This window comes from Lithobates pipiens, unplaced genomic scaffold (assembly GCF_037356315.1).
Source record: "Lithobates pipiens isolate NorthernLeopardFrog02 unplaced genomic scaffold, aLitPip1_a1.2 Scaffold_19, whole genome shotgun sequence".
In the NCBI taxonomy this organism is placed as follows: Eukaryota; Metazoa; Chordata; class Amphibia; order Anura; family Ranidae; genus Lithobates; species Lithobates pipiens.
Window position 1 is genome coordinate 145,828,564 of NW_027507764.1, and position 25,551 is coordinate 145,854,114.

Below are 25,551 nucleotides of genomic sequence, written 5' to 3' on the forward strand. Positions count from 1 at the left end.
TCTCCACGCAGAAGGCCTGGCAGGGTGGTAAGGCAGGCCCACAAATATTGAAGAGCCTGGCCAGCAGGGGGTTGTTGTTGGGTGTGTAGTACCCTGGTGTTTAGGCAGGGTTGCTTTCTAAATTTACCTGCCAGGTGTAACTACCATGGCCCATTGTTAGGGATCATTTGATTACATTCTAAAGCCCCATACACACTATCAGATTTTCTGCTGATTTTTTCCTTCAGATTTACCAAAACCATGTAATATAAGGTCAAACCTTAAGAGTTTAAATTGGTATGCAATCAGGCAGGCCCTCACACTACATGGTTTTGGTAAATCTGAAGGAAAAACTCAGCAGAAAATCTGATAGTGTGTATGGGGCTTTAGTCTGTAATTGCTGCACTTCTCTCTTTTGCCACTAGATAAGACAAGGGCAATGCAAGGTCAGATTATGAGTATATGGTGCATCTCAGCCAATGGGCAGGGGTTTTATTAAATCCCTTGGCCTGCTGTGAGAACCTATATATTTGGGTTGAGTCAGGTGATCAGTGCTCTGTGCCACCTGGATGGCTGTCTGGGTGGACGTGTGTTGTACTGCCTGGGCTGCTGGGCCAGAGTTTGGGCCTGTCCCAGGCACATATGGCTGCTGGTCTGTCTGAGGGCCTATCCAGAAGCAAGAGAGCAGCACTAAGGGACCAACCACCTTATTACCAGGGACCGCAGTAAGTAGCTGAAGCAAGTACCGGAGCAGAATTCCCACAAACCGGGAACGGTGAAGAATCTGGAAACTTCAGTGGGTATCAAGCCAGGGACCCAGCCAGCGGAGGTGATGCTTGCAGAGCAGCCTTGTGTGTCAAGCCAGGGACTGAGCAGGCCAGTGGGGTGAAGCTTGAGAAGTATCTGGAGTGCCAAGCTAGGGACCCAGCAGAGAAGGGGGGTGACGCTTGAACACTACACCCACTATGCCTTCCAACCCACTCTATATGGAAGGATGTCAGCAGCTCTTGGCTCTGGAGGTTCTCATTAGACTGAAGGAGGCCTGGGACTTTGCTACAGGTGGAAGATGGAGTGCTGAGGATGGTGAGGCCTAGGTGGAGACCCCAGGGCTGGGGGGTTCTGCTGGAGCTGAGGAAGGAAGGAGAGGAAGCTGAAGAGAGGGACCTTCACCACCCTTCAGTCTCATTCAGGAACCACCCTGTCTAGCATGGGAAGACCTGTACAGCAGGAGGCCTGAACAGCAGCCTTTACTAAGGCAGCAGGATTCAAGGGGACAGTTGGAGTATCTCTACCTATCCCCCCCCCCCCCCAAGGCCAATAAGGCCAGTTATAGGTAGGGGCGGGGGCCATCTCTTTGTTATTGGTGCAAATTTGGTCAGGGGACACACTGGGCACCTTTGCTGACATTGTGCTATGTGCTGGGTGTCCAATGTGCCCCTGTGCCTTTAAGGAGGATTGGGCTACCTCCAGGCCCACCTGCCACTTATCTATCCATTAGAATGCATGTAATCCATTGTGGAGCCTCTCATAAATTTAGAAGAGTTACGACTGCAAGTGATACAGGATTCCGTGAAGAGGCCTTGCAGCTTACGCATGCATTTGCAAATGTGTGCTAACTAAACCCATGTTTTTAATGCATACTGTTGGACAGATTAATTTGGTTGGTAAGCTGGTTGGTGAGTTGAGCTGGGAATTTTCTCTGGTTTTGTTTTTCATGTGTTTGTCCTTCCATGTGCTCCTTGCTGTGAAGGCCAGTTATAGGTGGGGACAGGGGCCATCTCTTTGTTACCAATAATGGAAAAGGCTGCCAGATGCAAAAGGTGTCACAGCGAATCTAAATCCTTTGCTCTGGGTTATTTTTCAAGGCAGCCAGGTGGGTATTTTTTTTTAAATAAAACGCTGTTTTTTGACATATAGCTGGTTGCTAAGAAGCGGGCCGGGAAGCCGGCCGCTGCGTCCATTACAATGGATGACTCAGCTGTCACGAACCGGGGCATGCTGGGTCGATAATGTCACAAAGAAGGCAGTGCTTCCAGGTTGCCTTGCCCTTACCTATATAAGAGTTGTCAAACAGTGGAGGAGGCATTCGGTGGCCAGCCGTCCTAGTGAGTGGAGCTCTCTTTTTTTTTCTCAGGTCCCTGCAGTGCGTGGACGTCATGATTGACAATGGATTTGCATCGGGAGACACTGTTTTTTTTTGTTTTTTTAATAAAGGAATTGTCAAAAACTGTCTCTGTGTTTTTGTTAGCTTTAGACAAATTTTTGGTGAAGGGGTAGGGCCATTCTCATTCGCATGGGGGGGGGGGGGGGGATGGGGGCTGGGATCTGGTGGCCCCCCTTGTTGAAGGGGCTTCCAGATTCCAATAAGCCTTCTGCCCGTAGACCCCCACAACCACTGGCCAGAGTTGTGGGGATGAGGCCCTTGTCCCCATCAACAACAAGGTGCTTTGGGGTGGGGGGCAGAGCCTCCCCTGCCCCAAAGCACCCACCCCCTCATGTTGAGGGCATGTGGCCTGGTATGGTCCGGGGGGTGCTCGCTTGGCCCCCCTTTTCCTGACCTGCCGGGCTGCATGATCGGATAAGGGTCTGGTATGGATTTTGCCCATTTTATTAATTACATTTTACTATTGCCGGCAATCGTATTGTATTGCCAGCAATGTAAATGTAATTTAATTCATTTTTTTTTCTTTAGAAATTTAATTTTTGCTGCAGCATGTTCTGCACACTAATTTCCATGTTTTTTTACATTGAGCTGTCAGCAGGAAACTCGCTGACAGCTGGTAAGTCATCCGTTGTTAACCACTTCAGCCCCGTAAGATTTGGCTGCTGAATGACCGGGGCATTATTTGCGATTCGGCACTGCGTTGTTTTAACCGACGCTGCACCCAAACAAAATTGACGTCCTATTTTTCCCACAAATACAGCTTTCTTTTGGTGGTATTTGATCACCTCTGCGGTTTTTATTTTTTTCGCTATAAACAAAAAAAGAGCGTCAATTTTGAAAAAAACACAATATTTTGTACTTTTTGCTATAATAAATATCCCCATTTTTTTTTAAAAAAGCACATTTTTTTCTCAGTTTAGGCCGATATATATTCTTCTACATATTTTTGGTAAAAAAAAAAAAATCGCAATAAGTGTATATTGATTGGTTTGTGCAAAAGTTATAGCGTCTACAAAATAGGGTATAGATTTATAGCATTTTTATTTATTGAATTTTTTACTCGTTTTGACGGTGATCTGCGACATTATGGCGGACACATCGGGCAATTTTGACACATTTTTGAGACCATTGCCATTTATACATTTATGCATTGGCTCCCTCGTGTGTTGGCTGGACTCTATGGGGGTTATTTACGAAAGGCAAATCCACTTTGCACCACAAGTGCAAAGTGCACTTGAATTTGCACTGAAAGTGCACTTGGAAGTGCAGTCGCTGTAGATCCGAGGGGGACATGCAAAGCGAATAAAAAACAGCATTTTAGCTTGCACATGATTGGATGATAAAATCAGCAGTGCTTCCCCTCATTTCAGATCTACCCCTCAGATTTACAGCGACTGCACCTCCAAGTGCACTTTCAGTGCAATTTCAAGTGCACTTTGCAATTTTAGTTTGGACTTGTAGTGCAAAGTGGATTTGCCTTTCGTAAATAACCCCCACAAATGTGTACATACATAGACACTAATGCCTGATAAACTCTAAGGGGGTTATTTACGAAAGGAAAATCCACTTTGCAATGTAAGTGCACTTGAAAGTGCAGTCGCTGTAGATCCGAGGGGGACATGCAAGGAAAATAAAAAACAGCATTTTAGCTTGCACATGATTGGATGATAAAATCAGCAGAGCTTCCCCTCAATTCAGATCTACCGATTAGATTTAGAGCGACTGCACTCCCAAGTGCACTTGCAGCGCAAAGTGGATTTGCCTTTCGTAAATAACCCCCTATGTGTCATTTCCTTTTTCTCATGACATAATTCAGAGCAAAGCATTGTGGGATGTGTAGTTCAGAAAGCTGAAGTTTCCATTCCAGAGGGACTGTCTGGAACTGCAGCTACCAGACTGCTGGAAATAGAACAGACTGCCGGGAGAGAATATAAAAGGGTCTGGAGCGACCTGCATTGCTCTCTTGGACGCCAGTGTGAATCTGCCAGCAGGGAGCTCTGTGTCATTGTGAGCTGCTGCTGACTTGTGGCCTACACAGCGGGGAGTCGTTCAGCTGTACCCGGAGGGACCTCTGCGGACAGAATAGTTTCTCTTCTCCAGCAGACCAGAGGCTGTTCCAGGTTATCCAGCGACGCATGCGCTTCAGATCTGGGTAGGCCACAGCGTGGTGTGATGGATGCCAGATGCCTTTTCCCAGAGCCAGGATCCAGAGGGAGTTCCTGAAAAGGGTCTCATCCATCGCCTGCATTGCTTCAGCAGCTTCTTTATCCAGTGTGGTGAGGAGGCATAGCCCAATTAGATTATTAAGAACACTTCATACAGACATCTATCATGCTGCCCAGTTTGCTGGTTCTTGTGGTGCCACTGGAAGCTAGTTCATATATTCTTTAGGACACTGTATGCAGACATCTATGCCTGTTTGCTATTAAATATCACACAGTAAAAATCATACAGGAAGAGTTTAAAATACAATAAGGATACACTGCAGATCCACTAAATCTGCTATATTTTCAAGGATCTCTTTGAACCTATCATTACAGAGCTAGCTGAAGACTTCTGGATTTCAAGGGGCATCACTTTAACCCATTTTTTTACCCTCTATTCATCTGCTCAAGTGACTAAAGTTGTTTTAGCACAGAGGCTCTGTTATTATTTCTCTGGAACTTTATTTAAAGGCGCCAGCCAACTCTAACACAATCAATTGAATATTGTTTGCCAGATTGTAATGCTGTTAATGGCCTGTGGGTTGAGGAAACAGAAGGGAGTGAGCAGTGCTGAGACAAGGTCATCTAGAGCCCAGGGCGAACAAATTGCGCCCCCCTCCCCAAGATATATGATTATGTGTCAGCAAAAATCACCTCCTCCTAAAAAAAAAAAAAAAAAAAAAAAAAAATCGAGCACTAAGCTACGTGCTCCCCCAAGCATAAATCCCCCTTCCTCCCAGTACAAATTCATCCCCCTGCTGAATTCACCCCTCCTGGCATGACTCTTTTGCCCCCCATTCCCCCCGGCTCAAATCCTCTCTCTCCTCCCCATATGCCGCCAGCACAAATCCCCCCCCCAAAAAAACTTTCCTCTCCAAGCACAAATCCTCTACCCCTTAAACACCTTAAACACCCCCCCCCCCCCCCAGCACAATTACTCTCCCCATCCTCCTAGCACATATACCCCCAATCATCTCTACTAGCATTTATCTGTACCCAGAAAAAAATTCTTAGCACTAATCTTAATCTCCCTCCCCACCATATTACCTTTTCTAGCACAAATCCCCTTCACCCATCTCCCCTTCCAACACAAATCCCCCCAAATCCCCACTCCCAGCACACAACCGAAAATGTCCCCTCTTGGAACAATTCACCCCCCAAATCCCCCCCACCCAATACAAATTCCCCCCTCCAATCTCCTCTTGGTCCCCCCCCCCACCTTGCATGATAACACAGTGCCCAGGGCAGCTGCCCCAACTGCCCACCACCTGTCCCGGCCCTGGGAGTGAGTCTGACACTGACATAGGAAATAAATATGTGATAATAAAGTGTCCCCCCCCCCCCCCCCGCCCATTCTGCTGACCTGTTCATAAAGGTTTCTGTGATTTGGGTAAGGTTAAGTTATATTTGAATTATACTGTGTATTCTGTGTTTTATTATTCACTGAAACTAAGTCTGTGTCTCATAAATAGAGTTATAGTGTTCAGATAAAAATGCCTTTTACCATTTGCAGAGTGTTTTTTTACATTTTTCTGTGTTCTCGTTATTACAGTAAACAGTTTGAACTGTTTCACTGATAGTGTGCGAGTCTCTTATTATTAGTAACAGTTGATAAGAATAAGTGAACCCAGGGTGTCAGAGGTGATGGAGGATTTGCAGAGTGGGGGCAACCAGTGGGGTACAGAGTCTATTAGCAGCCCTTACGAGGGTACCGCTACATGTAGTAATTACAGCTAAATCGAACAAATATCACATTTTAATTGAATGCAAAATTCTTTGCGAATTGCAGTTTCAAAACTGATTTTATCGTATTTTTTGCAAAAAGTGGAATCTACAGTATGGGGAGCCAAAGTGCAGCAGTACCAAGGAAAAGAACTTAGAAGCACATATAGTTGGGCAAACGGTTCGGCCCGTGCATGAGTTCGGACCAAACAATGGCCCCCCCAAGCACTATATTTAAATACATTTTAGTTTTTTATTGTTGCACTTTAAACATCATTAAAATCACTGCTCCTAAAAAAATATTGTTTAAAAAAAACATTTGCATTGATACATGTCCCACAGGGCAGTCTCCGGAACCCCATACCCCTTTTATGGCCAATTACTTACTTAATTACTTGCATATAAGCCCTCAAAATGTACACTTTTGATTTTTCCTGTTCAGCTCCCAATAATTTAATTGAGCTCTGCTGCCATCAGGGGGGTGTTCGGCACACCAGAGGAAAGAGCATCAAGAAAGTGTAGCACAGACCCTTTACTCGGTCACGCTGTTTAATCCAGGTTCTGATGCCAATTTAATGCAAAGCAGCCAGTCACATGGTATATTCAGCCAGGTGCACAGAATTTCTCTCAGCCTTTCTTAGTCAGATAATGTCTTTTTTGTGACTTATTGTTTGAAGAAATGGGATAAGGATTAGGGTGGGCCATGGGATAACCAGACCTAGCAATTTGATCAAGGGCACTATCTAGCAAACAGTCAAGGTTTATGGAATCGACTTCCATGTAGAAAAAAATGCAAACAATTCAGCACAGGGGGAATCCCACAGTGGAAACAACCCTGGGCAGTATGTCTGGAAACAGTACCTCCAACAACAAAAGGGGCACAATGGCAACAGTTTCTCTCCCAGGATTTCTCTCAGGCCTGCTCACCGTGTCACTGGTAGGGATGAGCCGAACACCCCCGGTTTGGTTCGCACCAGAACCTTCGAACGGACCAAAAATCCATACGAACTTTAGAACCCTATTAAAGTCTATGGGACTCGAAAGTTCAAAAACGAAAGTGCTAAATTTAAAGGCTAATATGCAAGGTATGCAACAGAATAAGGGGTATCTTCAGGTGTATACTGTGCTGGAGGCACACAACACCCACTTTAACTCCTGCAGATGCCTGTATTAGAGAACACCAGAAATAAAGGGTAGATACAGGTTTATACTGTGCTGTGCTTGGAGGCACACAACACCCACTAACTCCTGCAGATGCCTGTATTAGAGAACACCAGCAAAAAAGGGTAGATACTGGTGTATACTGTGCTAGAGGCACACAACACCCACTTGAACTCCTGCAGATGCCTGTATTAGAGAACACCAGCAATAAAGGGTAGATACAGGTGTATACTGTGCTGTGCTTGGATGCACACAACACCCACTAACTCCTGCAGATGCCTGTATTAGAGAACACCAGCGAAAAAGGGTAGATACAGGTGTATACTGTGCTGGAGGCACACAACACCCACTAACTACTGCAGATGCCTGAGAAAAGAACACACTGTCCCTGCCTATCTTTCTCTTTCCCTGCACGCCGGAACATACTACACAAGGCCGCCACGCTGGCGGCCTTATATAGTGTGGGGCATGCACTAAACCCCCTGAGCTATAATTGGCCACAGGCAGGACGCTTGTGGCCAATTATGGCTCTCCTCGCTGCCGGCGCTGTGTTTGACCAAGCATGCGGGGTCACAGTGCATGCTTGGTGAATCATGAGCCAGCAATGCACTGCGATGGTGTAGTGCATTGTGGGCCGTGCATGGCACACGAATTTGGTGCGAACGCTCCACAAAGTTCTGAATTCGCCGAACCGACGAACGGCCGATGTTCGAGTCTAACATGCATTCGAATCGAACACCGAGCTCATCCCTAGTCACTGGCTACTTGGATGCCTCTTTCCAGTATCAGGTGTATCATGAGCCTCCCGATAAGATCCTCCCTTGATGTTGCCTCAGCTGTTCTTGCAACTTGGGAATGATCCTTCAGCTCCCTCCAGAGGCAAAACCATCCAGAACCCTTTGCAGACTCTCAAAGGCCTTGGAAAGTTTAACAGTGCTTCCAGGCTGAGTCACTCTCCAGCATGCAAAGGACCAGACTATTCCAGACCAGACCCTATATACATCTCTCACCCCCCTTATGGTCACTATCCCGAGCTGTATACATAATCAGTTCAGGCTCTACTTTTTTCACCAACTATGTTCCCCTACTTTCTGGACAAACAGGGGGAGACAGGCAAGCCTGCAGCTGCATAGCTCACAGCAGAGAAAATTGATAAAATCCAGCTGCACTGGCTACAGCAGAGCCCATAAATAACTATATTTACCTAAAACCTCTAAGCACCTAACCAGGAGGATGCTACAAAAGAAGAGGACAGACCAGTAACAGGATGAGTCAACCCATAGCCAACTGCCTGATGTCCAGCAGCGTACCTCATTCATATTGGTGATTCAATCACCTAGAAGCATCAATTCTTCAGTAATTTCACACCCCTGTACAGCCAAAGTACAGAAGTACAGCCAAAGCTTGTTTTGCAGAGCAAACAGTGGTGACTGATAGTCACCAGCTCTTTTCTCATGGAGCTCTGAGAACCGAGCTATTGGTGGCATTTGATCGCACGGTACTCAGTGTAAAGAAGGGCAACAAAGCTAATAAAGTGTCTGGAGGATATTAGTTATGAAGAAAGGTTGCGAGCACTGAACTTATTCTCTCTGGAGAAGAGACGCTTGAGAGGGGATATGATTTTGATTTACAGATACTATACTGGTGACCCCACAATAGGGATAAGACTTTTCCATGGAAGGGACTCACTAAAATTAGAAGAAAAGAGGTTTAACCTTAAACTGCATAGAGGGTTCTTTACTGTAAGCCCTCGTACACACGATCGGACATTCCGATAACAAAATCCATCGGATTTTGTCCAAAACTTGTGTTGCATACACACGGTCTGACAAAGTTGTCGGAAAATCTGATCGTACGTAATGTGATGATGTTATTTTGTTACGACAGGACTATGTTCAGGCTAGTAGCCAATAGCTTTCATAGTTAGTAAGGTTGAACAAAGACACCAATCCATCCAGTTCAACCTGAGTGAGTGTCTACAACTGTCCCCATTCCTGTACACTGCACACTCACACCAGTCCCTACCCTCAAGGAGCCCACAATCCTAGGTCCCCATTCATATACTAGGGCCAATTTTGGACAGAAGCCAATTAACCTACCTGCATGTCTTTGGATTGTGGGAGGAAACTGGAGTACCCTGAGGGAACCCACGCAGGCACAGGGAGAACATGCAAACTCCAGGCAGGTAGTGTCGTGGTTGGGATTTGAACCAGCGACCCTTCTTACTGCTAGGTGAGAGTGCTAACCACTACACCACTGTGCTGCCCAGGTCTAGGAATTTGATCTGAGCATGCGTGGCACTTTGTCCGATCGGAATGCTATACACACAATCAGACAAAGTCTGTCGGAAAGTTTTAGAGCCCAGCTTATTCTGACGGAATCAGTCCGATGGAGCCCACACACAGTCGAATTATCCGACAACGCGGTCCGATCGGACATTTTCCGTCGGAATGTCCGACCGTGTGTACAAGGGCTAAGAGCGGCAAGGATGTGGAATTCCATTCCACATGCGGTGGTCTCAGCGGGGAAGGGGGGGGGGCCCAGATAGTTTCAAAAAACTAATAGATAAGCACCCGAACGATCGCAACATACAGGGATATACAATGTAATACTGACATATTATCACACACATAGGTTGGACTTGATGGACTTATGTCTTTTTTCAACCTCACCTATTATGTAACTATGTAAAAGCCGGTGGGGACAGATACAGAACTGAACCAATGCTGCGTCCAGCTTGGTAAGTATGATTCTAAAAAACACCCCATTTCCATACTTCTCTTTTAAGATAAACTCCCCAGCCCATTTAATTTTTATAAGTGTTACCTGGGTTCTTTGAATAGTAGTGTAGATCCTGCCCACATTGTCTCCTAAACCGCATCTAGCAACCACTACTTCCAGCTTCTACTTCAGCATAGCATTTTATTAGCTATATATTTTACAGGACAGAATAACAGCCTCTCATTGAGAAATACGAATTGTAAATGGTTCATTGTCTTGTGTTATAAATTAAACATTTGATCATCTTTTAAACTGTTTGCTATGATGTTTAAAGTAGAAAAACAGATGATATAGTGAGGTTTTCACTTACCAAGTGCTGAAAAATATGCAATACATTAGTCAGTAAAATAAAGTATCAAATATTATCCTGGGAAGAAATCGCCCACACCTAATAAAAGTACTCTGATGGCACTAGCATTTCCAGTCCAATAAGTGAGTCATAGATTCTTTTTCTAATTAGCGAGGAAGACGAAAACTTTGCAACAACTCTGAAAACTAAGTGTAAAGAATATGTTGATTTCTCCACATCAGTAATCCACGCCTATAGAAATTCTTATTTATTTTTTGTTTTTTTATTATTTTAGGTAGGGAGCATTGAATGGACAGTCCAACTCTGTCTTTGCCAGTGATTATGAATCAAAGTTTAACCTCAGCTTTGTGTAAATTTTTTGTAATAAATATAGTATATGAACAACTCAGTTTACTGAAAGATCATAGTTTTTGTTTCTTTCAGTTTTTTCATACGGTGGATCCTTTCCATTTTGCTTGTATAAAAGCCCTACTTTTAGATCTAAGCCTGACTTTACCTTATTTTAAATGTTTTTTCACCAGTTGCTGTTCTCTGTAATCTATAAACCATGGTACCCTGGTAAGGGCTGCTAATAGACTCTGTACTCCACTGGATGCCCCGACTCTGCAAATCCTCCATCACCTCTGACACCATGAGTCCAGTCATCTTACCAACTGTATCGATAATAAGTCTCACACACTATCAATGAAACAGTTCAAATTGTTTATTTTATTAATGAGAACACAGAAGAATGCGAAACACGCTGCAAATGGCAAAAGGTATTTTCACCTGAACACTATAACTCTATTTATGAAAAGCAAACTTAGTGATTTGAACCCTTCAGTGGCAAAAAAAAAAACACAAAGTACACAGTATGATTCAAATACAATTGGACCTTACCCAAAATCACAGAAACCTTTGTGAACAGCTCAGCAGAAGGGGGGAGGGGGGACTGGCACTTTATGTTAGACTCACTCCCTTCTGTTTCCTCAACCCACAGGCTATTAGCATCATTACAATCTGACAAACAATATGCAAACGATTGTGTTAGCCCTTGTACACACGGTCGGACATTCCGACAACAAAATCCGTCGGATTTTGTCTGAAACTGGTGTTACATACACACAGTTGTCGGAAAATCAGATCGTTCAGAACCTGATTACGTTATTTCGTTACGATGGGACTACCTTCAGGCTAGTAGCCAATAGCTTTGGTCTCGTAATTTGATCTGAGCATACGTGGCACTTTGTCCGATCGGAATTCTCTACAAATGATCGGCCAAAGTCCGATCGGATCATGTTGTCGGAAAATTTTATAGCCCTGCTCTAAAACTTTGTCGGTCGGAATATTCCGACAGAAACAGTCCGATGGAGCCCACACATGGTCGGATTATCCGACAAAACGGTCTGATCGGACATTTTCCGTCGGAATGTCCGACCTTGTGTACAAGGGCTTAGAGTTGTCTGGCTCCTTTAAATAAAGTTCCAGAGATATAAGAACAGACCCTCTGTGCTAAAACAACTTTAGTCGCTTGAGCAGATAAACAGAGGGTAAAAAGGGTTAAAGTGCTACTCCTTGAAATCTTCAGCTAGCTTTGTAATGATGTGATCAAAGGTAACCTTGGCAATAGGGGTATAACAGATTTAGTGGTTCTGGAGTGGATACTTATTTTACTTTAAACTTTTCCTGTATGATTTTAGCTGTGTGGTATCTGGTCAGATTTAGTATCAAAGATGAGAGCAGGCATAGATGTCTACATACAGTGTCCTAAAGAATATGTGAACTAGCTTCCAGTGGCATTACAAGTACCGCAAACTGAGTAGAGCAAATAGATGTCTGTATGCAGTGTTCTTAATTAATTGGGCTATGCCTGTGCACCACCCTGGATACAGAAGCTGCTGGAGCAATGTAGGCAATGGATGAGACTACTTCAAGAACTCCCTCTGGATCCTGGTTCTGGGAAATGGCATCTGGTGTCACCACACCATGCTGCAGCCTACCCTGATCTGAAGTTCAGGCATCACTGGATAACCTGGAACAGCTTCTGGTCTGCTGGAGAAGAGAAACAATGCTGTCCACAGAGGTCCCTCTGGGTACAGCTGAATGACTCCCCGCTGTGTAGGCCACAAGTCAGCAGCAGCTCACAATGACACAGAGCTCCCTGCTGGCAGATTCACACTGGCGTCCAAGAGAGCAATGCAGGCCACTTTTATTTTCTCTCCCAGGGGTCTGTTCTTCTATTGCCAGCAATCTGAATGTTGTAGTTCAAGCCAGTCCTGCTGGAATGGAAACCTCAGCATTCTGAACTACACATCCCGAGTTTTGTCACAAGAAAAAAAAGAAATGACACATAGGGGTTGATTTACTGAAGGTAAATAGACTGTGCACTTTTGAAAGTGCAGTTGCACTTGGCAAGGGCAGCTGCTCCAGAGCTTAGTAAATGATGGAGAGCTCTGCTGATTTCCCTCATCCAATCGTGCAAGGAAAATTACATAAACAGCATTTTTGCTTACACGTGATTGGATGATGAAAGTCAGCAGAGCTCTCCATTATTTACTAAGCTCTGGAGCAACTGCCCTTGCAGAGTGCAACTGCACTTTCAAAAGTGCACAGTCTATTTGCCTTTAGTAAATAACCCCCATAGAGTCCAGCCAACACAAGAGGGAGCCAACCGCACACATTAATAATACTGCAAGATGTCTCTGAATTGTAGGCATAATAGCCAGCCCCTGGCTACACATGTAATTACATTCTCGCCTGACTTTCTTTAGCTTAGAACAGCTTTCTTCTTAACTGGTGCCGAACAAAGGAATAAATACATTATGGTTACATTTTGCCTTCTCTTGTTCTTCCTTTTATCCCTCATCAATATGCAAATTTTGTAATCAAACCTTTCTTTTACATCTTATTTTAGATGCATGCCTGCTGTCAAACCTTTTATCGAACACTTTATTTTAGATGCATGTCATCACTGGGTCTCTGCGATTTTCTATGCAATGCGGTTCGATTATGACTGAAGGGAGGAATCGGTACTCATTACGGGAATAGTTATGCAATTATCAGAATGACTTGATGGATTTCCAAGACAGTCAGGCTGGGGAGGAAAGAGCTAGAACTGCAGTCTGCGGGCTGGATGCGGCCCTTTGCATGCTTTTATCTGGCCCTTGGGAATTCCTTCCACAGATGGAAAGTGTTATTTCTCCTACTGATACAGAAGATGTGGCACTATTCCTTCCACTGACACCAATGGTGAGCCACTATTCCTTCCACTGATACCGACGATGGGGCACTATTCCTCCCACTGATACCGACGATGGGGCACTATTCCTCCCACTGATACCGACGAAGAGGCACTATTCATCCCACTGATACTGACAATGGGTCACTATTCCTCCCCCAAACTCGCTCATCCATGTCTTTATGGACCTTGCTTTGTTCACTGGTGCGCAGTCATGTTAGAACAGTAAGGGGCCATCCCCAAACTGTTCCCACAAATTTGGGAGCATTAAATTGTCCAAAATGTCTTGGTATGCTGACGCCTTAAGAGTTCCCTTCACTGGAACTAAGGGCCCAAGCCCAACCCCTGAAAAGCAACCCCACACCATAACCCTCCTCCACCAAATAATTTGGATCACTGTACAAAATAAGGTCCATAGAGACATGGATGAGCAATTTTGGGGTGGAGGAACTTGACTGGCCTGCACAGAGTCCTGACCTCAACCCCAACACTTTTGGGATGAATTAGAATGGAGACTGCGAGCCAGGCTTTCTCATCCACATCAGTGCCTGACCTAACAAATGCGCTTCTGAAAGAATGGTCAAGCATTCCCATAGACACACTCCTAAACCTTGAGGACAGCCTTCCCAGAAGAGTTGAAGCTCTTATAGCTGCAAAAGGGTGGGCCAACTCAATATTGGACTCTACGGACTGGGATGCCATTAAAGTTCATGTGTGTGTAAAGGTAGGTGTTCCGATACTTTTGGTAATATAGTGTATATACACACACATCCAAATCATTAACTTGATTAGCATGCAGCTAATGCTAAGTATTTGTGATCCAGAGCAGTGTTTCTCAAGTCCAGTCCTCAAGGCGCCCCAACAGGTCATGTTTTCAGGTTTTCCCTTATTTTGCACAGGTGATTTGATCAGTTTCACTGCTTGGTAATTACCACAGCCGTTTCATCTGAGGGAAATCCTGAAAACGTGACCTGTTGGGGCGCCTTGAGGACTGTAGTTGAGAAAAACTGATCCAGAGCCATGAAAAAGGGCGGCTTTTAAAACATGCAGCATGTTATTAAAGTGTAAGTAAAGACGAAGCTTGTTTTTTTTTTTTTTTTTGAATAGAAAGGAGAGAGATTGCAACCTCTGTCAGGATTTTATTGCTGTTTGTGCCCAGGAAATTAATCTTCTCTGTTTGGCCTTGTTTACATTTACATTGCCCTCTGAAGAGCAATCCTCATTGTATCACTGTTCAGAAGGCATTTGACAGGCGGTGAAGAGACTTTATATCACCTCCTCACTGTCTGTTTTAATCCCCCAAACCCTGCACCAGCATGCCACAAACATGTGCAGAGTGGTTGCAGGACACCCCTATTCAACTGAAAATGACAACAGAGATCATTTTTGCAGCCATGACATATATACACCCCTCGCCATTGCCTTTGCAGCTTATAGTGGAACTAAAGATGCATATACTTACTTTAGTACCAGTGGTCTGACACCCACAATGACCCTTGCCTACGCCTTGCTGGCCTCTCCTCCCAAGGTTCTTCCATGTGTTGGTCTTCAGCCGTTTTGTTATGGGGAATGACACTGGATGTCTCTTCTGCAATTAAAAGCCTGCCTTTTTTTGTTTAGTTTAGTTGCGCTTGGTGGGGGGGGGGGGGGGGGGTGAAAACCCTGTGTTGAGCCCCCCCCACAGCCTGCAAGTATAAGCTAGGCCTTTATCCTGTTTATTATTATCATCGAGAGTGAAAGGAAAAGAAAATCCCAAATATCTTTGGCTGTCACCAAAAACAGGAATGGAAAGGAAATCTTCCAAAGGGGGCACTTGTTCTGGTCACTGTAAAGAAAACCAGGCATTCCCTAATTTTGGAGGAATTTCCCCTCACTTCCTGTTTTGACTATGGGACAAGAAGAGAAGGGAAAACTCCTTAATGCAGATGTTTAGATTTCTTACTCCTCTTAATCCAAAATGAAAAAAATATATATATTTTTCTCTCAGTTCTACCTCAAAGCAGAGGTTCACACAAAAAGTGAACCTCTGCTTTTCAGAACCCTCCGGTGTCACATTTGGCACCTTTCAGGGGGGAGGAGGGTGCAGATACCTGTATAATACAGGTATCTGCACCCACTTCTGGGAATAGACTCCTGCGGGATGCCCCTTTGCATCACCCCCTGTTGTGTTCTGGGAAACACATAGGTCCCAGAACATAGCGGGACCAGTGAGGACACAGAGCATGACTCGCGCATGTGCAGTAGGGAACTGGGAAGTGAGGCCCCAATGCTTCACTTCCTGATTCCCTCACCGAGGATGGCGGCAGGGGCAGCGAGAGACAAGTAATTGCTCGGCTTCTGCTGCCGACGTCGAGGGCACCCTGGACAGGTAAGTGTCCATTTATTAAAAGTCAGCAGCTGCAGTATTTGTTGCTTGCACACATCAAAAAAGTGTTTGTTTACATCTGTTTAATTATAGCTTTTGGGACCACTAATCATACGGTGGATGGGCAGGGCCAAATGTGTAACGTAATATAGTGCCCCCCTTGATCCTCAGGAGCAGGTGGAGTAGCCCCGGAGAAAGCCAACATTTCACCCCAGGACTGACTCCTTGGCTAAAATGGGGGACCAAAAGTGTATTGGGCACCAGTCACTTTCTGTTTTATTAAAGAGTTTTATTGCTCATCACACAAGGAGAAAAGATTAGAGATCCCAGATACCCAGAGTAACACTTACAGACTTCTCCAGATCCATGTCCATCTCTACAGTGTAACCTTTAAGCCAACCCAGCAACACTGTAGCTTCTTAAGCTGGTTGGCAGACTTTTCTCTCTGTGCTAGTTCCACTACCCTCTGTACTATATCCTAGGCTTTCATGAATCATGACCAAGAGAGTCATCAGGCCCCTGCAAGAAAACCAGCCTTCATCCTGACTTTCTTCAGCAAGGTCCTCCTCCCAGGCCTTGATCTCTGCACAGTTTCCCCCAATGAACAGGCAGTACAGCTTCCAGGATCACTTTAAGTCTAAATCCACATCCATAGCACATGGTAGACCCCACACTGTCTATGGGCCTATTAGGATAAATTGGACCAGCTGCACCTCCCCAGGATGCAGCCCATAGGAAGAGAGAGATCACAAAGCCTCAAATATTTATATACACCCCAGCATGCACCAGTGGTAATTCACCTCCTACTGATTGGCTGGATAGAAATATTTATATTCATAATTCAGTTTTACTCTAGCATCTTATACTATTGCCAGAGGCACCAGTGACACCTACTGGCAGCAGAGAGAAACAACAGCTTCACTGAGTTTAGGGGAAAGCCAAGTGATGAAATAGACTACAAATTCAGCTTGGGCTAACTGCCACCCAGCAAAACTACATTTAGGTAGTAGTCCCTGTTTAAGAAAGTAAAACTAGATGACCGAAGTGTACCGATCATACTGGGTAGCCAGCTACCTCTATAGGCTTTCACCAAACTTATAACATAATAAAAATTTCACTCTGTACATACAACCACATAAACAGAATGATGGGTGGCAGCTTTCTGTACAATAAAATGACCAATTTTAAAACATAGTGCTTTCAGTTTTATTGTGGCATACAATAAAATTAGAATGAAACACATTACTTGAACTAACAGGGCAGACAGTAAATGGTCCGAAAATGTTTTTGAAGCCCAAAGTAAATTGTCTCAAGCAGAAGCGAGGTTTCAAGCAGTTTTGGCATCTACAGTACGGTATTTGTACTTTCATCATTCCAGCTGGTTCCTGCTCCAACAAGCAAATGATGAAAGCAGATTCAGATGTTTTAAAAGTCAAATGAGAATGCTTTAAGATCAAATAGGGTCTCGTTTTAATAAATGAGGCAGAATTCAAGTACTGGCAACTGTGTGAATAGTGCTTCAACTGTAACTGCTCTTTTTCCAATAGGCATATTAGGAATAGGCCCTGTTTATTTAGTTTCCATGGCACACTTAATTCAACCTCCACAGCAATGACATCATTAATATGCCTTCATCATATGGCACATAAACGCAAAGCAGGTGCTCTTGGTTACCAGAGGTAAAATACTCTGAGATCACATAAATAAGAGAGTCACTAGTCACTCCTGAATTTTAAAAGAAAGTGTTTTATTCCTCTGACCTAAACTTAGGAGTTTGTGCATTTAGCACAAAGGCCATTGTGTTGGAAGTAATGAATGCCATGTAATGAAAGAGAGTGTCTTGCATCTACAATATGGGATAGAAGTAATCTGCAGAATATTTACCCTTACCACTTAAAGTCATCTCCAAGTCAAGAATATAATTGAAAAACCTTATAGAGGTTTTAACCCTTTCTGTTCAAAACTACAAACAAATTGGGGCAATTTAATAAGGCATTTGCACACATTTCTTGCAGTATGTATGTAGTTAGAATCCTTGCACTAAATTAATGAAAACCCTGCAACATGTTCATTGTTAATGCCAACATTCGTGTCAATTTCAAGTAGTTCTTTTACTACACTTTTACTGTATGGTGTATTGTGTATAAAGAAATTCCTCCATATAAGGATGATAACATAAAAATCTATGAGTAATTGTGCCAGCATAGAACAAAAGCTGCATTACTCTGCTCCTACCAAGGCACCTTATCCCCATGTTAACGGGTGTGGAAGTCTGCATGGGGAGCTTATTGGATTCTGGAAGCCTCCTTTAAAATAAGGGGACCCTCAGATAGCTGCCTTCCCCCATTCAAAAGGGATTTCTTCCATATTAACGGGGAAAAAAAAATGATAAAGTAAACAACAAACAGTCACAAAAAACTCATTTATTTATAAAAGAAAAACTTCTATAATGTATATTAAATCCAATGTTGATCATATTGTCCAGTGATGTACAGTAGTTCCATTGTCAATCATGAGTGATGTCCCAACAAGTCTTCAACCATAAACTGATGACCCATGTCACAACAGTCCTCACCCGTAGCACTTCTGTCACAAATGACTGTTATCAGACTGGCAGTTGAATGTCAACAAATCATCCAGAGATGCTGGCTGCCATCATTAACCAAATTTGGTCAATGGCATCAGCTGGGATGCACACCGTCTTGTTTATAATTTAAAAAAATCTGATAGGCGAGCACCTGAAAGTTGTCATTTAGTGGCGGTGGTAATACCACCACTAAATGAATAACTGCCAGCTGCATAAGTCAGAGGTTCAGGTGGGTGAATTGGTGAAGTCTGTCCAATCAGTTTGCCCATTCTGGGAAATGTGAAGAGCATAGGATTGAGTTGAACACATGGACCCAAACATGAAATTGATCCCTAGTAGTGACGTGTGCTGCTGTTTTGGGACTACAGTGCCCCTGAGTCATGAGAAGTTGGCATTAGTAGACGGGTTACATAAGTATGGATATTGCTGCTAGCAACTTTCACCTAACATAAGTTATATAAGTGGTGAAATGTACTTAGGTAGTGCATAATTCCACACAAAAGCACTTGAAAAAGGTTAGGCGCTCATGGGCTTATATAGATACTGACCTACAGTATAACCATCTTGGGCAGCATATCGGGATGTTCTTAAAGTCCTCTGGGATTTCTCTTTTTCCTCTGACTCCCTTTTTTTAATTTAATCTTCTTTTCCTTTTCATATGTGACAGAGGTTGTAGCACAATTCTTCGCTGTTGATAACTGCTATGTAGTGACTTATTTGCTATGTTATGGGAAGTAAGCTGGATTCTGCAAATTTAAAGATATGCTTGTATGTTGATTAACTTTTGCTAGTATTAATGTATCAACAGCAGATCGAAGTTATATCGCTGTTTGCTCCGAATATTGCATTTTTTCTACTTTGGATTGTATTTTAAAACTTTAATAAATATATTGAAAGTTGACGTTCCACACTAACAGTGCACAGCCCAGACAAATCTTTTCATGCCCGCTGCCACAGTCAAACATACACTATGGTCACGTTGCATGGAAGCCAATTAGCTGTCAACATTAAACCACTTACACTTAAAATGTATATTATCCCATAATTTGACATTTCTGATTTGTTTCTGTGGTACCATGTACTTGTCTTAAAAAGTATTCTGTTCTCTTTACATTGCTTCCCTTGTGTGAAATACCTGCTGATCCTGCCAAGTCCCCCTACTTTCCTATTTCAAACTGACTACGCCAAGTATAGAAACACATCCCAGCATGGCCAGTTTTCTTCTTTGCATTCTACTTGGTAGCACAGCCTGCCTGTACTCCGGTGGCAAGATTTGTTGATTTTTCTGTACCTGTAGAGTTTGTGTCTATTGTAGATATTTTCTAAATATGTATTTTTCTCCCTGACTTACAAATTTCAGTAATCGAGGCATGGTTGCTCTCTATTTAGCCACCATGGCAATGTCATCTTTGTGGCTCTTTCAGGCATAGGGTCACTTGAATTCATTCATACCTGTAAAAAGAACACTGCATATATTTACCTCTCTTAAAAAGCTTAAATTTCATGGCTCACAGTGTGGATGGTGTCATCTGTCCCCGTGCACATGGGGTAACTCTCGCGAGGACCGCGCTTATCAATACCCAGGAGAAGGCAGAGACTGCAGTGATCTGAAGAATCTAACATTAAGGCAGTTTCCTGAGATGTGTCTTTACTGTGTGCAGTAATAAAGTACAGAGTTCCTCTGAAAAGCAACTTGTCCCATGTCACTACACACTGTAACTAATGAATGTTTGCATTAGGAGTGACGTGCTGAGCCTACACCCACTCCACCAGTCCAGTGTACCTCGGTTAACTCACTCCCAGTAACAGAATGGGATCCCCCCAAGCCCCTAGTGCGAACCTCATGTGTGGACTCATTTAACTCTTTCCTTCCTGTACCTCGTGACCAGGCCATAGATGTCCTAGTCTGCTCCCTAAATCAATACTAAAATGAGTGTAAAAGAGAAAATTCACTATTTGCACTATATTCTGTTATTGCTCGGAATAATATGGATGCTCAATGAAAGATTGTTTTGTATGTACTATTTATTTTCATTCTGCATTGACTGTATGTATCATATAAGCAATTTATTAATAAACAAGTTTTGATGAAGAAAAAAAAAATGAGTGATCGCGCTGCCTTTTTAATCAAGGTAAGTTAATAACTAAAAAGTGACAATAAATGACCAAATGTATAAGTGTTTCATATATATAAAGTGCCAGTACAAATTAAATCCATGAACAAACGTATAACGCAAAAAAAAAAAAAAATACAATAAATATGAAATAGTAAAAGCTTCTTATAAATTGTGCAATCAAGAAAGTCTCTAATTTGATAAAGTGCTTCATAGAGACAACACCACAGTGTAACGTCAATGTTCAACTCGTGCTTCTTTTACCAGGTGAAGTGCAAGCTCACCTCCATTATAGACCCCTAGGGCAGGGCCGGGTTAAGAGCATCATGGGCCTGGTGCGGAGGACTTTGGAGGGCCGTTTTTATGGTTAATAAATAAAATTAAAACACAGACAAATTTTTATTAAAACAAATTAGGTATTTTTTAACAAACTGCTCATTCACACTACATGCAAGAGAACCCGTGCAAATGAACCCACATTTTCTGTATACTTTTTTTTTAATTTTTACATTTTTTTTTACAATTTTACTTTTTTATTATTATTTTTTTTTTTCAGTGGAGGGCAGTGGATGGTGTAAGTAGTGCAGTGGATGGTGTCAGCAGGTTTTTTTTTTTTCTTTTTTTATAATTTCTTTTTTACAATTAATTTTTTTTTATTTTTTTTTTTTCAAAATGCATTTGGGGCTGGGTTTTTGGCAGTGGACAGCATCAGTAGGGCAATAGCAGTGCCCAAATGGTCAGTCCAACCCTGGTGAATATCTTCTGTAATCACGTCCTGTCCTAGAGTGACAATACTGCTCCTCTACATATACAGTACAGTGGGTGTTGTCACCCTGGAAAATGAAGTGTGCTACTGGCAGAAAAACAGGTGAAAAGGACAGGAAAAAGCCTCAAAAAAAGAAAACTACTGCAATTGCCACATCAAGGTCTGCTAACCTGCAGTATATTAAATTTTTATTCTTGGATTTATAAATGCTTTAAATAGATACAATAACAACTGTAGCATTCAAATTACACCAACAACAGATCCTATTCCAAAAAATAATTTTCTGCTTTCCTATGAAATCTAATATAGGAGTCCTCTATGGGATCTTTGTCTTTGGCTCAGTGTTTTCATGCAGTCCTGGATTTTTATACCATTTTATACTAATAAATGTTGTGACATTTACTATGTTTTTTTCACTTATAAATGTACCAAATCTGTTATGCTTTCTCATTCCTCCAAGGTAATGGCAGCTTGCCTTGGCTCTAATTCGTCTGTAGACTGAAAGGATAACTGCTTGCATCTTTACTTGATGACCTTGAAATATTGTACCTTTGCCAAACAGTAGTCTGAGAGAATTCACTGAAAAATGTGCTTATTACGATCATTCCAATAGAAATAAAGCAAGGGAGTACAGCATGTTCGAAGCTTGTGATGAATATCATTGTGATTTGTTTACAAAGTATCATAGTTTGGTAATATACAGCAGCCAATCAGCAGTAAGCTTTGATGGTTCTACTAAAAGCTAAACTATTGCTTAAAAAGGAATTCCGGGCATGGTATATTTTTAATTAGTTACATGCTAGGGGGAGTACAACTGGGGGGATCCATAGTGGAGAAGGATCTGAGGGTTTTCGTAGATCATAGGCTCAATAATAGCATTCAATGCCAAGCTGCGGTTTCCAAAGCGAGCAAAGTCCTTTCTTGTATTAAGAGAGGTATGGACTCCAGAGAGAGAGAGATATAATTTTGGCCCTGTTCAAATCATTAGTAAGACCTCATCTGGAATATGCGGTTCAGTTTTGGGCACCAGTTCACAAAAAGGATATTGGGGAACTGGAGAAAATGCAGAGAAGGGCAACCAAACTGATAAGAGGCATGGAGGAGCTCAGCTATGAGGAAAGTTTAGAGGACCTGAATTTATTCTCTCTTGAGAAGAGGAGATTAAGGGGGGATATGATCAACATGTACAAATATATAAGTGGTCCATATAATGAACTTGGTGTTATTCACGTTAAAGTGGTTGTAAACCCTTACAAACCACTTTGACCTACAGGTAAGCCTAGATTAAGGCTTACCTGTAGGTCCAAGAAATATCTCCTAAACCTATACGGTTTAGGAGATATTTGCCCGAAGACGGGCACCGCTGTCTATGGCGCAGGCGCACTGAGCGTGGCATAGTCGATGACGAAGATGCCGCGCAATGCCGCACGTCTCAGCTCCCGTGCGCATGCGCGGAAGTGACGTCATCACAGCTTCGCCGAATGACAGCGGCGGAGCTGCGAGACCCCACCGAGAAGATGGATGCGCCGGACTACAGGGGACAGCGGTGACTTCGCTGACTCCTGTGTCAGGTAAGTGACACATAATGGGCTACTATGCGATGCATAGTAGTCCATTATGCTTTGCCTTTGCAGGGAATGAAAGAGGAAGTAAACTCATCAGGGCTTACTTCCTCTTTAAATTATTCACGTTAAGGTCATCATCACAGAGGACAAGGGGGCACTCTTTACATCTAGAGGAAAAAAGATTTAGGGCCGGTTCACACTGCGGGCGATGCGAGGCGACACGACTCGCCTCGCCGCAGTGTGACAAGTCGCCCCCGTTCTGTACAATGGAACCGTTCTGAGAGGAGCGACTCGAGTCGCTCCGACTCAGAAAAAAGGTTCCTGTACTACTTCTGGGCGACCTCGGGGCGACTTGCATTGACTTCTATACAGAAGTCATCTGCAAGTTGCCGCTGAGGTCGCGGCAGGTCGCGGCGAGGCAAGTCGGTGTCGCCTCGCATCGCCTGCAGTGTGAACCGGCCCTTAATCTCCAAATAAGGAAAGGTAAGTAAGCGAGGTAAGAGCTGTGAAAATGTGGAATAGACTCCCTCCAGATGTGGTTCTGGCAAGTTCAAGAGATTGCTTTAAAAAGGGCTTAGATTCTTTCCTAAATGTACATAATATAACTGGGTACTAACATATATAGGTAAAGTTTATCCAGGGAAAATCCAATTGCCTCTTGATGGATCAGGAAGGAATTTTTTCCCCTGCTGTAGCAAATTGGATAAAGCTTTGCGGCTTTTTTTTTTTTGGCCTTCCTCTGGATCCACTTTGGGTGAAGGATTGTGTATATGGGATTGTATTATTATTATTATTTTTTTTGGTTGAACTAGATCAGGGGTAGGCAACCTTTTGACCACAGCGTGACGAAAAATATTTTTAGGGAATTGAGTGTGCCGATTTTCTAACAAAAAAATGTCAACTTCACACTCTCAATTACAAAAAGGATTTTTTTTTTTTTTTTTAAAGTAAATGCTGTAAACTACTTCAGTAGGGAGAAATTCACATCCTGCACTCTCAGGCCTCAGATCAGCCCCAATACATTCACCTTCACACCTCAGATCACTGCCCCACCACTGTAACCCCCTGCACATCTGCCCAACCACTGTACCACCCTGCACTTCTGTCCCAACACTGTACCCCCCTGCTCATTTGTCCCACCACTGTAACCCCCTGCACATCTGCCCAACCAGTGTAACCCCCTGCACATCTGCCCCACCACTGTACCACCCTGCTCTACTGTCCCACCACTGTACCACCCTGCTCTTCTGTCCCACCACTGTAACCACCTGCCCTTCTGTCCCACCAGTGTAACCCCCCACTCATCTGTCCCACCAACAGGGAAGTTGCTAGGTGGCAAAAAGACCAGGGGCTTCAGCCTGAAGTCCAAGGCCAACATGGGTGGGGGGGGGGGCAGCGCTAGTGGCGCAGGGTTTTTTTTTGGCTGGGTCGGTGGGGTTGTGTGGTTGTGTGTAAGCTCACTTGCTGGTTGCTGCCTGGCTTACCTGTGCCCATCAATGCTGACCACTAAACTCACCTGCCTGATGCACTGACCTACCTACCTAACATACACTGACCTACCTGACATACATACACGGACCTACCTGACATGCACTGACTTACCTGACATACACTGACATACCTGACACACACTGACCTACCTGACATGCACTGACCTACCTGGCACACACTGACCTACCTACCTTTCACGCACTGACCTACCTGACATACATACACTGACCTACCTGACACACACTGACCTACCTGGCACACACTCACCTACCTGACATGCACTGACCTACCTGACACACACTCACCTACCTGACATACATACACTGTTGGTAGTGACACACACTGACCTACCTGACCAGGAGACTTCATGTGTCCTGCAGCAGCAGCTCAGCTCAGCCGTGGTGTGTGGTGCACCCATTTTCACAGCAGGCAGCCAGAGGAGGAGAGGAGAGCCAAACGCCAAGCTGGGAGTTCACATTGTAATTCCCGCCTTCTGGAGCCTGCAGCGTCTATGATGGACATCACACATCCCGCGGTCCCGCCATTGGACCAGTAGGACGTCCATCATAGGAGCTGCAGGCTCCAGAAGGTGGGACCTGCTATGTGACTCGGCAGCACTCAGCGGCGCTCGGGATCAGATCAGTCCCCGCTCAGCGGCACTCGGGGCTACTAATACAGGTATGCATCCCTGAGACCCGGGGCTTTTCGGGGACCCATTCGGGGCTTCAGACCCCCCCAGCCCCCCTCCCGACGCCACTGCCCACCAATGTTCTCCTTTTCCCATCTGCCCCACCACTGTACCTCCCTGCACATCTGCTCCACCACTGAACCATCTTCTCATCTGTCCTAACACTGAACTTATCTGCTCATCTGCCCCACCACTGTATCTCCTGCACATCTGTCCCACCACTGTATCACCTGCTCTTTTGCCCCACCGCTATAACCCGCTGCTCATCTGTCCCACCCATGTACCTCCTTTCTCCTCTGCCCCAACACTGAACCCCCTCTGTTCATCTTTCCCACCACTGTACCCCTTCTCATCTGGCCCAACACTGGACCCCCTGCTCATCTGTCCCACCACTGTACACCCTTGCTATTTTGTCCCACCACTGTAACCCCCCTGCT